The sequence below is a fragment of the Sciurus carolinensis genome, chromosome 10, assembly GCF_902686445.1.
Source record: "Sciurus carolinensis chromosome 10, mSciCar1.2, whole genome shotgun sequence".
NCBI lineage: Eukaryota > Metazoa > Chordata > Mammalia > Rodentia > Sciuridae > Sciurus > Sciurus carolinensis.
In genome coordinates this window covers 96,014,983-96,032,936 of record NC_062222.1, presented here as the reverse complement: position 1 = coordinate 96,032,936, position 17,954 = coordinate 96,014,983, and positions in this window count along the sequence as shown.

Genomic DNA, 17,954 nt, shown 5'->3' with positions numbered 1-17,954 from the left:
CTCCTTCCATCTTATTTGCTGTGGTAGTTCCTTCACTGCACAGAGAATCTGAAATAGATTTAGATATAATTGGGTCACAGATTATTAGATAACCAGCCTCTCTACTTAGTCCTATAAAATTTCCAGATGCAAAACACATTTTCTTTTTTTTTTTAACCCATCTTTGCAAATCATTTCTTCCCACTAAAATTAACTAAGTGGAAATTTGTTCATGACTGAATTTATTCAATGGTAGATATATCTTATTTGTACCTCCTTTTGAAGTCCCTTTTAAGCCCCCAAACCAGATTTATAATTGGTTTTCCGATTTTCAGCTATTTATTTTTTATATTCTCTTCCTCTCTTATGTATACTGGCCTTGAATCTCTTCAATCAGTTCATTATTATTGTATCAAGCTCCTTCTCTCTCTCTCCCTCCTCCTCTCCCTACATTTCTTTCTTTCTTTATAAGTTTCAATAAATGCTTTGCAACTGATTTACCAGTAGATTCCCTCATTCTAGAAATTCTTGGTTATTCATTTGTGTCTACTCCACAAGAGCTCCATTTCTACATTTTGCTTTTAAATTTTTCTTTGTTCTCTTTTAATTTGTATAGCTCTGAATTTTTTGTCTTTCCCCCAAGAAATAACAATAAAATAGAAACATGGTCTATCCTTCGGGAAGCAGAGTAATGAGACTACTAGCTTGTACTCATAACTAACCTCTGAGATGTATAGTCCTGGCACTTTATAGTTTTTCTATGTTGAGCAGAAAAAGAGGAAGAGAGAGAATTAAGTGCAATAGTTTAAAGCAGGGATTCTTACAAGTTGGTTGGGTTGAATCCTGGTTTTGCCATTACCAGTGTGTGACCATAGGTAAGCTATTTAACTTCTCTGTGCTCAACTTATTCACTTTAAAATGAGAAGTATCTAATAGATGAGTACCTAGTATATTTAAATACTGAGAGGCTTAGAATTAATAATAGATGAAAAACTGTTGAAAATCTTTTGTACAGTCAGCTTTGTGTTACTGTAAGAAAATGCCTGAAGATAATCAACTTAAAAAGAGGAAAGGGTAATTTGAGCTCAGTTTTGGAGGTTTCAATCCATGATTGGTTAATCACGACTGGTTAATTGTTGCTTTGGGCAAGTGCTATCATGGAAAAAGCATGTGGTGGCAGAGCACAATGACCAGGAAACAAAGAGAGAAAGAGGAGGAACCCTATATCTCCTTCAAGGACATGCTCCAAATGACTTGATTTCTTTCCACTTAGTTCTACCTCCTAAAGGTTCTACTGCCTCACAATATTGCCATGGTTAGACTCAAGCTTTCGATACATGGACCTTTGGAGGAGATTCAAGGTCCAAGCTGGAACATCAGGCTCACTGTTACTGTTAAGTGAAACTTATATTCAAATATCAGGAAGAGGCTGGGTGCAGCAGCACATGCCTGTAATCCCAGATACTGGGAGGCTGAGATAGGAGGATCATGAATTCAAAACCAGCCTCAGCAACAGCAAGGTGCTAAGCAACTGAGTAAGACCCTGTCTTTAAATAAATTACAAAATAGGGCTGGGGATGTGACTCAGTGGTCACATGCCCCTGATTTCAATCCCCAGTACAAAAAAAAAAAATCAGAAAGACAACAATTAATATTTTTATCATTAGCAAAATGCCTAACTTAAAAACAAATGTTACAATGAACTTATCATCAGTAAATCTTCAAGTAAAGAGTAAAACACTGTATAATTTCAAAATGATCAGGTACATAGCATTAGAAACAAGATACAACTTGAACATTTTATTTCTAGAGTAAGGAACATATTATTGACTATTACATCATCATCATCATCACACACACACACACACACACACACACCACACACACACACCGGGGTGGGGAAGGAATGTTTTACTTAGTATTGCTGCATAAAAATCACCTACAAATTAGAGGCATAAAACGACCAACATTTTATTTGCTCATGGATTCTGTGTCAGGAATTTGAATAGAGCACAGAGTAGGTATCTTGTCTCTGTTTCACATTTTCTGGAATCTCCACAGTGTCTGGGCCCCAAATAAATGAGGACTGGAATCACCTGGATGCTTTTTAATTCATGTGTCTGGCAATGGATAAATGGATGGGGCTAGGATAAATGGAAGGCCGGCTCTTTGGGACTGTTGATTGACATGTCGACCTGTGTCCTCTCCAAGTGGTTTGGAACCTGTCACAACATGGCAGCTTCAGAGAAGCCAGACTTCTCCTTGGCAGCTCAAAGCACTAAGAATAAGTGACCCAGAAAACAAGGAGGAAGCTGCATGATGTTTTCACAATTTAGCCTCAGAAGTCATACAGTATCATTCACATCAAGTTCTATCATCGAACCAGTTATGATCTTGACCCAATTTAAGGAATGGGGGCCTGAGTTTCATAAGTTGATGAGAGAAGTATCAAAGAATTTGTGGCTATGTTTCAAAACATCAGAGAGCGTTAGATAAAAAAAGGAGTTTCACATCATTCTATTTACATCTGTTGGTTGCAAGGAGCAAGTGTTCATATTCATTCACATGAAAATAGGTTTAAAGGTAGAGCATCTAGTAAAAGAAGGTTCTTTTAGTAAGGAGCACCTCTGGGAATAATAGTGTACCATGCTATTGTCAATTGTCTGTTACTATAACAAATATCTGAGATAATCAACTTATAAAGAGAAAAGTTTATTGTGGCTCACAGTTTTAGTTCATAATCATCTGGCCCCTTTGCTTTTGAACCTGTGGTGAGGTAGCACATCATGGTGGGGAGATGGAGGCAGAGCAAAATCACTCATCTCGTGGCTGAGAGACAAAGAGGAATAGGAAGGAGTCGGGTTCCACAGTCTCCTTCAAGGGCATATGGCAAAGACCTAAAGACCTCCCATTAGACCCCACCTCTTAAAGATTCACCACCTCCCCAAGGTACACGGTCTGGGAACCAGGGCTTTAACAGTCATCCTTAGGGGAACACTAATACAAACCACAGCATTACCCATTTCTGATTTATGCCACCTTAATGGTATTCTTTTTAAAATACTTGTTTCTAATTTTTTGGCTTTCTTGTATTCCTTCACTACACATGTAACATTTGTTTTGTAGAAAATGTGAAAAGAACATAAAAGTATAAGGAACCAGACCCATGTCTCCATAATAGTCCCCCAAATGGTTCTACTACCAAAAGGGAAAGGCTTTTAATAGTTTGACATATTTATCTCTCTCTAGTATTTTTACTATGATAGTTTTTACACAGTTTGCATTATAACATATACATCATGTTATATTGCCCCGTTTTTCAATTTAACATTCTGTTAGAAACATTTTTCTCTATATAATTAAGTTATCTATAACTGTTTATCTTTCGCTTTTTAATTATTAGTTTTTTAAAATAAAAAATTCAAATTTAAATTAAACAACATATGCTTATTGTAAAACATTAAAAATACATAGGTCCATAAAACTAAGAAAAGAAAGTGCTTTCCCAACCAAATTCAAGTTTTTGGTTTAAAAAGGGAAAAATACTTCAATTGTTTTCAAAATATGACTTAGTAAACTTTGAACTTACTCTTTAGCATTTTGTATTTTCCTTTATTTAGATAAAGTATTATACAGGTTTTCCAATGTTAGATATAAAAATACTGCAACAAAAATCTTCAAATATGAAAACATTTTTTGCACATTTGTAAATGCTTTTCTGTAGGATAGACATCAAGAGATGAAAATGATCTTGAAGATGAAAAAGAAAGAGGAAGAGGAAGAAGTCATCCTCCTTTAATTCAAAGGAAGATTATTTAAAATTTTGATAGATAATGCCTGCCACATTTGTGATCATATGTTTTAATGGTTGCATAATATTCTCATATATGTATGTAACGTAATTTGTTTATTCATTTCCCCAGAATGAGAAATTTAGATTGTCTGCAGGATATTTTTTCCCCTGATCAATAAGTTCGCATGCATATTCTCATGATGAGATCTTTGCCAGCATTACCTTAGGATTCATTTTTATAAAGGCATAACATGAACATTTTAAAGATCCCTCTTTTATATTGCTAAATGGCTTTTGGGAAATGTTGTAGCAGTTTACACACCAGGTACCTGCAAACCTTTGAACCTGAGATGCTATAAAATCTTATGGTTGGTCCTTAATTTCCCTTATTAAGGTTAATAATATCTTTTAAAAAAGGCCAGCATTTGTCTAGAAATGAATACTTTTATAGTGGTTCATGTTACTCAGGATTCCATGGGATTTCTGTAAAGACTTTACTCTCTTGTCCCTTGGCAACAGTTAGAAAGCGTCCATGTGTATTAGTGATGGTCAGGTCGGCTGGCCTTGTATAGGTCTATCACATATGAAGAGGAAGTAGAAAATACTCCACTCCAGAAATATTTTCTCTAGAGAAAAAAAAATGTTATAAACTATCCCTAAACACTGTTCACACATTTGCGACTAGATTTCCAAAAATTTAAGTGGTATTTTATTAATTTGTATGTTACTTCACTTTTTCTTGCCATCAGAGTAAAACTACCCTGAGGCAAATGGTTTTTCAATCTAAGGAGAGAAGCATTTTGAGTATATAAATGAATAGAGGACTGGTTTTCCTAATCACTCTAAATCTTCATTTGTCTTTTCCACTTATCAATCACTTACTTTAGTCTTTTTTGCTGTGTATAGTTAATTTTATTCCATTTGGGCGTATATTTGTGTTTAATTTCAAAATTAGGTCTTCAACTCCTTGGGTACAGGAATTATTACTTGTATGATCTTTGTATCTCCCGATAGAGCTAAAGTGATACCTTGAACATAGTGGATTATTCTTTCATTTATTTGTATAATATTCCTTTACTGAGCATATATTCTATGCCACACACTATGCTACTTCTGGAGATTCTGTTAAAAAAGAAAGACATAGTCTTTGCACTCATCAAATATTCACAGTTCTCTATATTTTGCAGCCTCCTTTGCACTTGGGCTGGTGCCGTGTGACTAGTTCTGGTCAATGGACAGGAACATTTAACTGGGCTGAGACAGGTAGGAGAGGGTCTGCCACTTACTCTGATGCTGTAAACTTGGAAGTTATCACAAAACAGTATCACAGGATGGAGTCTGAAGCTCTGAGTCACTCCATGGAGGAGAGTTGGGAGTCCCCATCATCCACATCAGTCTGTGTAACTGAAAAATAAACATTTGTAGTAACAAACAGAGGTAGGATGGAGAAATGAGACGTCAGTAGAAATGAGACATAAAGGAAAGATGAGGAAACCAAGTTTCAATTCAGAAGTGCTCCATACTTTTCAAGACCTGTCACTCCCCAAGTTGGTCTCTTTCCCAGGCCTGTTACTCCCAAATTCCTGGGAAATCTACAAATTTGTGCACTGTTAATGAACCTCCCAACAAATTTATTAAGAAAAGGGAGATATGACATTTTAAGGAAACTATAATATAGGGGATTTTCCAGCATTTTTTTTTTTTTATTGATCAGATAACAGAGGCTGTGTAAGCCTAAGGATGCAGAGATTGACCAGACCACAGGAGCTGTCTTCAGAGCACCAGATTAATACCATTCCTACATACTTCCCACATGCACCCCTAACCAAGTTTCCTTTGAAAGAAGAGCCAGGAACCGCAAAGCACATCGCTTACTCTTGAGATTGCCTGCATTCTCCCTTGCGTGCGTATTCCTTGCTTTACCCCAAAAGGCATCTCTCTTGAGATTGCCCCTGTTCTCCCTTGAATGTGTACACTTTACTAAATCTCTGCGTGCCTCTGATTGGCACATGCTAAAATTCTTTCCCATCATGTAAGCCAAGGCCCCGCCGGTCCAGAGTCAAGTTCTCCCTTCTCTCCAGGAACCCCTCACACTCTTCTCTGGAGATATCTCTTCTCCCATGAGGGAGCCACTGTCATTTTTGGGTCTATTTTCATTCTAGAGCAAAACTTATTCTGGTTTGAGACATTGCCACTAAGCGGCTCATACTGTATGTTAAGTAAGTCCATGTATGATTAACTTTTGGGTATGTGGGTGGGAAATGGGGAGACCTGTAGACCAGGAGGTTCTCAGTGGAATGAGACTGCAGTCTGAATATTGTCCCTGGGCGTGGGACTTCAGTTATACATGAGTTTCACATTTAGTCTCCTAGGGCAGGATTGGCCATGTTTTTCTACTCTAACTTTAGCTCTCTTTCGTAGGCATCCGTGAGTAAGAGAAACAGGGACTATAAGAACAGTCATATCTTTATCAAAAGAGGTACTTTTCTGTGATTTACTAGTTAAGTCCTTGCAACGCTACACTTGGAGTAGCAGATGGAGACAGAAAGTGCCATTATCTTCTAAGTCTCACATAGATCTTTCAGTCTGTCTGCAGGGAAGCCACAAGAATTTCCTGAAACCCATCCATTACTATCAACAAGGATACCTTTTATTTAGAAAAAGAATACTCACAGCACTTTCAAACTCCTACTCAAATTCCCATGTTAGATATTGCATCTTAGGGCAATATTTTCTTGAATCTCTCTCTATTTCTTATACCAAGTTATCCACTACATCCTACATGATCTCTCTAAATTCTAGATATACTTTTAGTATTTTACTTATTATATGGTATTTTATCATTTTTTGGAAACAAGTATTTCTGCTCTATTGGATTGCACATTCCATCAGAAAGGGAATTTTCTTCCTTATGTTCTCAGGGTCTGTATCAGAGCCCACATTCAGAAGCCACCTAATGAATGTTTCTTACGTAACTGAATCCTTCACTGTTACCCAAGGTTTCCTGGTGAACTGGACTTGAACAAGACAGTGCTAGCACACAAATCAATTTTCCAATTACCATAATCCCCTCCCCACCACCTCTCTTTCTTGAAGAAAGAGGCAAGTCATTTTCTATGGCACTTGCTATGTAGTTGCATTACAGGGATCTTGTTTTAGCTCTGGCTTCTTTGCTTGTTTTGCAAGGGAATTAAGAGATTTAATACCTTTGTGTTGCTAAAGAACTTGAGATCTGCTTAGAAAAGTCACTTTAGAATGCCTAAGTGCTGGTATCATAATATTTATTGAGTATTGATGAATAGAATTCTTAAACTAGTCTTGCTCATTGTGGTTTCAGTGAAAGCATGCTATACTAAATCCCATTTGTCTTGGATATAGGATTTCTGGAAGATGAATGGAAAGAGGAAATCAGTGGATTTTGGAGTGGATTGTATAAGAAGGAACAATATCTATGATGTTCCCTTTTCTTAAAGTGACAAGTGCTAGAAAAATGCCTTTTGCTGTATCTACATGGGTTTGCTAATTACAAACTGAATAAATGGGGAAATTTCATATGCTCCCAGATGGAGACCATGAACAGCAGCTCTACCTTGAAGTCTGTCCTGGGATGGGGTAAAGAGCTGTGGAGGGTCATTTTGGTCTAGAATCCCTAAAGTTAGGCTTGTTATTTATAGCCAGTCCCATTTTCTGTGGGATAGCAGGCTTCATTCTTTTGTTGTGTTACGTTTGGTGGCCTTTGGTATTTATGTCAGGCATTGGTAAAACCAAATCAAATAGCAACAAATATCTTCAGTTCTGAGGCAGGTTGAGGTGGTCAAAGCAGTTGCCTGCTGAGTTGGGACTGCCGTCTTCATCTGGGAAGACTTGGAGAGTGACTCTGGGAGAAAACCAGAAGGAGAGGAGGTGACTGAATTTAGTGGCACTAAAATTTCCCCAAAGTGTATTTCAAAAATCAAGTCTAAAACCGTGTTAGACAGTTTGTTATCATTATATCAGATATCTGAAATAATGAACTTATAAGGAGAAAAATGTTTATTTTGACTTTCTGGTTTTAGAGGTTGTAGTCCATGACTGGGTGGACCCACTGTTTTTAGGCTTCTGGTGGGAGTGCCTGGTGGCAATGGGGGGGAATTTATGCTGGAGAAAATCTGCTTACCTCATCCCAAGGAAGCAAAAGAGGAAGAGGAAGGGGCTGGAGTCTCATTGTTCCCTTCAAGGGCTCACTCCCAATAAAACCTAAAGTACTTCTCACTAGGCCCCACCCAATAGCCGGCCCTGCTGGGGCCAAGTCTTGGACCTTTGGGGGACGTGCAAGATCTAAATTATAGCACATACTCTTTTCTCTAAGAAAAAGATAGGGTTGTACTTTTGCTCTTCTGCTTCTCATTCTTTGTCCTGCATCTTAATTACTCAGTTTTCTCTGCAGAAGTTCTCTTGATAGTCATTTACATGTTATTCTACCTTTATAAAAATATGGAGAGTTTCTTGCCCAGTGCCCCCAAAGACCTACCCTCTCTCAAGTTTAAGGAATAAACCCTCCAAAATAGAGAAGTCAACCTATTTTTTGCTCTAAGAGAGCAATCATCACCATCTTGGACTACCCACCTTGAGTAGTAATAATAGTTACAATAAAAGTTATAACTATTGAAGGCTCCTGTAAAGGTGCTGGCAGTGGGAAAACTCAGGGGACTCACAGAGTTACAGTGTGACACAGGTGAGGATAGAATCTAAATCATGGAAATTCAGGTGGAACTATATCTAAGTGACAGCTTGATGGTTGTCCAGACTTAGCCGTGCTCTCAGAGACAGGTTTTGATGATCACTGGCTCCTCTGACCAGAGGAAGGGAAATGTTTCCATCAGGAGGGGAGGTAGTAGGTACGGCTGAGTGTGGATGTAGATAAGGTTTTCCTCAGTGTGTGTGAAGTGTGCACGGGAGATGGTGAGTACTGAGTTACCATCTTCGTGTCTTTTACATCATTCTTTCCAAAATGGAAGCTGACGTTTCTGAAAGTGTGGAAGGTGGAGGCTTAAAGAGCGTGATGATTACAGAGATGAATCTGTGGATTATCAGACGTGTCTTCACATCTCAAGTGTAAATTTCAGTAAATTACAAAACATGGTTTTAGTCTCCTTCACTACTAGGAGGATCAGTCCTCTGGGTCTGACTTCGTCCAACCTTGTACATGAATATGGAATGGAGAGAACTGACTGCCATCAGGATGCCATTGAGGAAGCTGTAAAGCGGGAATGGGTGGGACCTGGAATGTCATCTGCCATAGAAAAACCGTGTGAAGACCTCCCCAGGCCTCAGTGAATTCTCATCAACTCTTAGAAGCCAGATGGAAAACTGGAGAGGCAGCCACCTGAGGAGCCTCTGTGAGTGCCACACATCACCCTTTTTCTGTCCACACAGTCGTCCTAGAAGGACTGGCAAGGTACCATTCTACACAGGGCATAGAACTTTGGGGATGACTGGATCAGAAATAAAACAATTTTTTTCCTTTATAATTCTGTTGCATTTTCTGTCTCCGAAAGAGTCACGTTGAAAGAATTCTTGGTACATAGCTTATCCGTTCACAAATTTTAGCAGTTTGTCTGCATTTCTGTTCTGCAGTCAACTATTACCCTTTAGAAGCTTTTCATGTCATCTTAAAATAAAAAAAAAATGCTCTTTTTTCCACAGTCATTAAAAAGAGAGGAAGCAGATATTGCTATTCAGCAAGGAGTTGGTATCATTATCTCAGCACATCAGAAATCCTCGGAATATAGAAGGAGTTTTTCTAAAATGGTATAAAAATTAGAGTATTTAAGCAAAGAAAGAATACCATTGTTGTAAGCATTTCATCCCCCAAAAGAATTTGAACCTTTAATTTCTCACTTCTCTTTATTTCTGAAGTGCTAAGTAGGGGAAAGTTTAGTGTCAATACTTATAAAACACTTTTTCCTTACTAAAGCAGGAGTGTGGCCTTCTGGATAATAAGGCAAATTAAAATTTAGGAGGACTGGGTTCTTTCAAAGTCAATGGCCACCTGACCTTGGTTATCCCATTTACCCTTTCAGCCTCAAGTTCCCCATATATAAAATTGGACTCTTAATGATCTTGCATTTACACACTCCTTTGAGGATTATAAAGGGAAGGAAGTACATAAACCAGGAACTTTTTATTCTTTATAGTTTTCAACCAAGAACATTATTAGCTAGGGTTAGAGCAGATCAATGAGGAGATAGGAAGTAGTATTTTTAAAGAAAGGTTAAACTAAAAGTTATGCGGAAAGCAAATGTTTGTGTATTAACTTATGCAATCCCATTGCTTTCTAATGCATGTTTGGAAGTGTTTTTAAAGGAAAACCCAAATGGCCCAAACTCATAAGAAATTTCACATGAGAATACTGATACTTGACTTCAGGGAGAATTTTGCCTCTATCAAAAAGATTATATTTGATTATTTTACTCACTGGGAAGGTGTTAGATGACCACACTGTCAGACCACACATCTACTTAAAAATACACAGTAGACTAGATATCCATCTGCAAGTCCTTCCTATCTCAACCGAAATTTGACTTGTTTATGATGTAGTTGCAGCTGATTGGTAGAAATCTCTGATAAAGTAGATGTTAATTGTCTTCACTTGGCATGGTAACCACCCTCTATCGTGTCCATGGATATTGACTCCCAGAACGAGATCAAAAGAGGATTACAACAAGGTTAATGCTGATTAAATCAGAGTCCCATAATCTTTGGAGGCAACCATTACTTCATATCTAAAATAAACTATTGTCTGTATTACTAAAATTGACCTAAATTAAATGTGATCAAGGGGAGAGATGAATTGTTGTTTGGAAGAGAAGAGACAAGTCTAAATAAAAAAAGATTTAGTAAGGCCTTCTGAGTTACATGATTGTAAATTGCAAACAGATGCTCCTACTGTATCTATTTGACAGCTATGGGTAAGGAACAGCATTAGATACTGGGGCATGGTAATTAAGCAAACTATTTGTATATAGAAAAAAATCACTTAAAGAAAAGGGTAAACAAAAGAAGGATAACAATACAATAATAATTTTGGAAATTAAAGCTCTTGGGGTAGTAGAATTGTTTAGGCCTTTAAATGGCTAAAATATGACAGGAAAAATACTATTTAAAAGTATTGTGGAGCTGGGGTTGTGGCTAGTGGTGGAGTGCTCGCCTAGCATGTATGAGGCCCTGGGTTTGATCCTCAGCACAAAATAAAATAAAGGAATTGTGTCTGCTTACAACTAAAAAATATGTTAAAAAAAAGTATTATGGAAGAAAAGAAATAGAAAAACATATTAAATTTTATCATTTAGAAAGATTGTCAGAACCACATTGAAAATTTCTGGCATTATTTGGTGACAGAAAAATCACTTTGTTTATATTATGCAGACATACTTTATACTCAAAACAGTAGATTTCCCCTCCCAATATGAAGGAAAGGATGCAGAGTTATATTCTGTTTTCAACTGATCCAAGCATAAACGATGATGTGGCTTGAGGCCTTGGGGTCTGGCGAGGACTGTGGTGAAGTGTTTGCTGTTGGTTACATTTCGATGGGAGAGGATAGACTTTCTGATCCTTTTGGTTAAAGTTCTTGACTTTAGATTTCGTTACAGCATTTTCCAGGACAAAATTATATTTGATTTCCTTGACTAACCAATCACTCAAGAAAATCTCATCTCATGTGCACAAAAGCATTTCAAAGCCTGAAAAAGAACAACTCACTTCTGCAATGACACTTCTTATGTGAATGTTTGGTGCCCGATTGCTGATTCCAGGCAGCATAAACTTTGTACAGCTGACATTTTCTGACTCAACTCTTGCTATAATTGAAATTACTTTATTAAACAAGCTTGAATCATTTCAATTACTTCGTGGCCTGGAGTGTTAGTGGCGTACATGATGACTACATGCTGATTAAATTAGAGCCCGTACACCCCAGAAAGATGTGCTTACCAGAAAATGGCTTTCTCTTTCTTCAATATAAAAAAGCTCTCTCTAATTCATATTCACTGGATAGATCCCTTTGGGTTGTATATTAATATTCATAAGATAAACCACATAGCTAAAGCAGAAGATTAAAGTCAAGTCTCTTAATAAAGAAGCAAGAGTAATGACTACAGTAAAATCTCCAAAAATGCCATTATCCCCCTGAAGAGTGAACACTACTACTGTACATGTGTTGAAGCCGAGCAAGAGAACAATAAAAAATGAATTACTGCAGTGATTTGGATTTTAGAATCCGCTAGAGAGGAATGAGCAAACACAAACACTTAGTTAGGCCAGTAGAACAGACTTCCAGGATCAGGCTGTTGTCCAAAGCAGAAACTTCAGAGTAGAGTTTATGGTTCATCCTATGTTGATAAGAGAATAGATTTGTACTATAGGTAATAGCACTAAAGATTATTTCCGCTAAATAAATGATAAAAATTTCTCTTGGATTCAGTACTCAAGTCTGAGGACTGGGGTAAATTAGGTCACTCATCAAAACTTGCTAGTGAATTCCTTCTAGTTCACTGTACTTTCGCTCTTCTTTGTCCATTCATGTTGCTATCTCCTTGATGGGCAGAGGAACTTTGATCTGCATGGATGCTGGCTCACCTTGCTCCCTCCTTTCCTCCCTTCCATACATAATTAATATTATTCCTCCTCCTCTTCCTCCTTCTCCTCCTCTCTTCTTCTTTTGTGGAACCAGGTATTGAATCCAGGGGTGCATAACCACTGAGCCACATCCCCAGACCTTTTTTTATATTTTAACTGGAGACAGGGTCTTGCTAATTTGCTTAGGGCCTCACTAAGTTGTTGAGGTTGGCTTTGAACTCATGATCCTCCTGCCTTAACCTCCCAAGCTGCTGGGATTATAGGCATGTGCCACTGCACTGGGCTCCATACATATATTCTGAGAGAGGATTTAGTGCTGGCTATATTTTTTGGAGCTAGAGATCCAGCAGTTAACCAACAAAACTCCTGTCCTCATGAAGCATTTATTCTAGTGGCAAAACAACAACAGTCATCTAAATCAACCACAAACTAATTCCAGAAAGTGAGAAGTGCTATGACAAAGATCTGATAAGGGTGTGTGTAGGTGACTTGTTTGTTGGAGAGGATTGTGCCATTTTAGATAGGGACATCAGCGAAAGTCTCTATTGAAGGAGAGGGAATCAGAGAAGAGAGCACTTACATGTCAATACTATTAATTATAATAATAATTTATTTGCACATCATGCTTTATAGATTACAGAGCACTTCCAAAAGTATGTCACTTAATCCTCCTATCAATCTTGTGAGACCAGAATTATGATCTTAATTTTCTAAATGAAACTAGGAAAGCTTAAGAGGTTTGCCCCAAATTACACATAGCCAGTGTAGGCAGGACTTAGGTCTATGATTTATATTACAAAGATAATTTTACTATGAGCAAGAAAATTAGGGGATTTAAATAAAATCTAAAACCTTATTACCACACAAAATATTGTTCGTACATAGTACCTTTTAGTACATGTGCATGCATGGGTGTGTGTAGTGATTCAAAGAGAATTAAATGCTTTTAAATATTTATTACTTAGTAACAAGGTTGCACATTAACTTTGGTTAGAACCAATTTATGAAGGAACTGTGACAGTCATCTCTATAATTTACAAACATTCACGATGTGCCCTTCATGTGACAAGGCGTATGTTAACTCTGTGATCTAGTTCATTCCAAATGCTTTTGCAGATCACAGGAAGCGGAGGAAATGGCAGGCTTACTGCAGTCCGTTAATTCCTCATGGTGGTGGGAAATGGGAGGACAAAAGGAGGTCCTTGATGTGATCTACCCGCAAGCTGTGTTTCCATCATTGGATTGATTGAGCGACATAGTTTAAAAGTATTCAATGCTTTTTGAATGACACTGTCTTTAGTATGATGGCAATCAATTTCTACTTTTGCGTAGTTTTACTAAATCTTATCTGTCATAATTTATGAAATGGTTTGATCATCAAACATGGGTCTTACTCCAAACTGAAGGAGTTTCCACTTATTCAATCCCCTCATCTTATTTCTGCTAAAGCTTGAAGCAGCTGCATGTGTATCTTTGGTTTCCTCCAAGGATGCTTTTCTATCAAAATGAAGATGTGCCAGGCAGAGGGAACAGCATGCACGGAGGCCTGGAGGCTGCTGGTTGAGAGTGAAGAAGCAGAGGACTGAGCAGGAGCAGAGAAGCCCGACTAAAAGGGTGAGATGTCACAGGGCGTGTGATCACAGAGCAACAAGGTTTAGCCTAGGATGAGGGGACCACAGAAAGGGTTCGAGCAACTCGTGGACAAATTTACTTAGTACCTTATGTTAGTTTGAGAGCACCATTGTCTCTTTGAACTTCTAGTCCTGTAGATTTCATGAGAACATGGTTGTGGGAAGGTGTTTTATCCTGAATCCTGAAGCATATTAATAAATACAGCTAACATGACTTTCCCCTTTCCTTCTGAGCATAGTTTTGATAGTTTCTGGAGGAACCTGGTAAGTGCTGACAACATATATTCATGTTTTCAAATGCATTTTCCAAGTAGTTTGGAGTTTGGTGCATCCACACTGCCGCTGGCGTGTTTCTGCTGTCACATTAGAAGGCCCTCTCTTTCCTTCTTCCGTCCTCTCATCTTCTCAGAAAGCAGCAGTTAAAGTCAGCGCTCCACCAAAATTAGAAATCAATGAAGACATTCCTAGTATTATCATTTAGAGTCACACTGTTGTAAGCCACAGTCTTGAAGAAGATTGAAAAATTGGATTTTGGAATTGAACACTGGCTTAACAGTAGGTACCTTCCTACAGAGATTAATATTTTTGTCTATTTGAGAAAGGGAATGATTTATAAGACATATTGGACTGAATGTTAGAGGACTTGAAATTTTATAATGCTGGAATGGCTCTACAACATAATAAAAGTCATGGCTATTGTGCAAACACACTCACACACACACACACACACTCATTTTACTAAAGAGCTCTATAAAGTAGATATCATCTCATTCCAAGGTGAAGAAACCCATGGGGTAAGAATCTTGTTCCAGGTCACACACAGAGGTAGAACCTGGTTTTGGACCAGATTATCTGTCTTCTAAAGCACTATTTCTGACCATATTGCTTATCCTTTCCCCTTCAACAATTTAACCTCTGTAGATCTCCATCTTCTATAAAATATGGAAATTGGGATAAATTATCTCAAAAACTCCTAGCTCAGACATTCTGTAAGTAGTCTTCCTCTGAGACATTTCCAACTGTAAGCAATGGTATTATTTATATATGGTCATTATTTTATGTTTGATTGTCACCCACCATTTTCTTTATAGGAAACAATAAGGAATCAAGTCAGTTGGGTGCGACCCTAGTGAATGAAAGGAGAAGCATTTTTAAAAGCACAGACATTGGAGATGGAGGTAGCTGGATGCCAATCCCAGATCGGACAATGGGTAGATGGGGCAATGTGGAAGTCACTTAGTATTTATGAGTTCCAATGCCTTATCTGCAAAACTTGGACACCTAAGGGGATTGAGGGAGCAATGGTGTGGACACCTGAGGAAGAGTATTCCAGGAAAAGGGAGCAGAATGTGCCAAGGCTTTAAGATGGAAATGTGTTTCAGTGCTTGAAGAATGTATCCAGGGCACGGTGAGCAGGCAGCCTTAGGAGATGATGTTAGAGAGGTTGCAAGAGTCCATCACATTTGTCCATGTGGGCTATTAGAAGGTTCTTGACCTTTCCTCCGTATGAGATAGAAAGCCAGTAGAGAGATTTAAGTAGGGTGTTGACATAATCTGACTTGCATTTTACTCTGGGAGAAGGGTTGTGAATAAATTGCAAGAGTGCAAGCAAGGGGATACATTAGGAGGCAATTAGAATAAATGTGATAATTTTACAATAATATTGTAATAATCCAGATAATTTTAAGGAAATTGCAGCAGTGGAAGTGACAAGAAGTTGTTGGACCCTGGGCAAATTTCCAAGGCCAAGATGAGATGATTTGCCAACAAATTAGTAGTAGTACATAAGAGAAGGGGAGGAGTTAAGGATATTTTTGGCCCAAGTAACTGGAAGGATGAGTTGACATTTACTGAGATGGGAAAATTAAGTTTAGTGGCCATGGTGGACTAGAAATCAGTAATTCCGTTTTGAATATGTTGAAATGGAACATATTGGAATATGTCCAATTGAAGGTGATAAGTAAATTCAGTAAGTCATCTGGAGTTCAAAGAGAAAGGAAGGTATAGAGATAAAAATGTTGGTGACATCCATATATGTATGGTATTTAGAGACATGGAACTGGATAAGATTACCCAGGAAGTGAATGTTGGTAGACAAGTTCAAGGACTGGACTCTGGGATATGCTAATGTTTGCACATTTAGAAGATGAGAAGGACCATGAGATAGGAGATTCATGAGGAACAATCCATGAAGTAGAAGATCAGAGAGGGTGACTTGGAGCTAAGGAAAGAGTGTTTCAGTGTGGAGGAGATGGGTTGAATAGATGGAGACTGGGGAATGATCACTGGATTTTATGTTATGGAAATGGTTGGTAGCTTTAACAAGATGGTTGCAGTGGGGCATTGGGTTTAAATTCTGATTGGAGCAGGTTATATACAATGAATCAAAATGCAGCCTGTAAAAATAAAATAATAATTAAAAAGAGAGAGAGAGAGAGAATGAGGTGGTGTATATTTGTAATTCTAGCGGTTCTGGAGGCTGAGATAGGAGAATTGTGAGTTGAAAGTCACCCTCAGCAACTCAGTGAGACCCTGTCTCTAAATACATATAAAAAAAAAAAAGGCTAAGAATGTGGCTCAGTGTTTAAGCAACTTTGTGTTCAGTCTCTGGTACCCCGCCCCCAAAAGATAGTTAAAGAGAGAACAAGACAGGATGTTTAGAATTTCTTTGTGGATATTTGCTGTTAAAGGAAATAGAGAAGGGGTGGCAGTTGGGATGGGGCACATGAAGTCGAGGGAGGATTTGGAAAGATGGGAAATGTTACAATTTGTGGTGTACTGTATTGTGATGGAAATGATATGGTGGAGTGAAAAACTGATGTTTCAGGAGAGAGAGAAATACACACGCATACACACACACACACACACACACACACACACAAACTGTAGGCTGCTCCTCAGCAGTTTAGAGCAGATGATCTGAGATGGGACAGTTCAGGGAGCTACTTAGATTTTGGAAATCAGGGAGTCTCTTAATAAGTCCTGTGAACAAAAAATAGGGACATAACCACGGAGACAGAATTAAGAGACTGTGATAGTTGGGGCAGTTTTCTGCCTTGGATGTAGAGGCTTCATTCTACTCCCAGAGGAGGCCAGAGGTCTAATCCTGAAATACAGTAAACTGGGAGATCTAGGGGACAAGGCAACATGGAATATTTGACTAGAGTCAAGGTGGATCCTTTCTGGAGTCCTGCTGCCACTTGATGATGTATCAATACCCTCCTACTCAGGGGCTTCTTTTTACTCTTTTCACTCCCCATTCCTACATTTCCCGGAAGCAGGGAGAATGTGTCCTACCTCCTTACGTTCTCTGTCTCCCACAGTGCTTCGGACACACTGGCTGCCAAATCAATGTTTGTGAAATTGAGTTGAAGATACTCCTCCATATGAAAAGCGGGTTTATATTGGACCATAGTAACAAGTCAAAGGGCAGAAAATTGAACCTTCCACTCATCGACATCCCATAGGATTGATTTCTTTGTAATGCACTGAATTTGACTGCATTGACTGGTTTACTTATTAGAGTCAGAAAACAAGCTTCATGAACAATTGTGCATTGAATGACCTTTTCCAGGTCCCCCAATCATTTGCCAAAGGGTAAATGGTTGAAGGCTTTCTTACTGGTTTATTTATGTTTAAGTGGAAACAACGTGCTTTTATTCCTAAGTAGCAGAGCATTTCTATTTTGTTTTAACAAATCAGGCCAATTGCTATTATTTCTACGAAAAACATTCTAAATCAGGGAAGGTGCAGCAGGAGTAGTGAAACATAAAGCCAAAAATTTGAAAATGGAGTAGAATTCCAAATATGAGCTTTCTCTGCTTATTGCTTGCTGTGACATTTAGGGTAAGACACTTAGGTTTCTCAGCTTCTGAGTTCTGAGGTATAAATTATGCCTGTGCCATTGATTTTGCAGATCACTGTGAAGATCA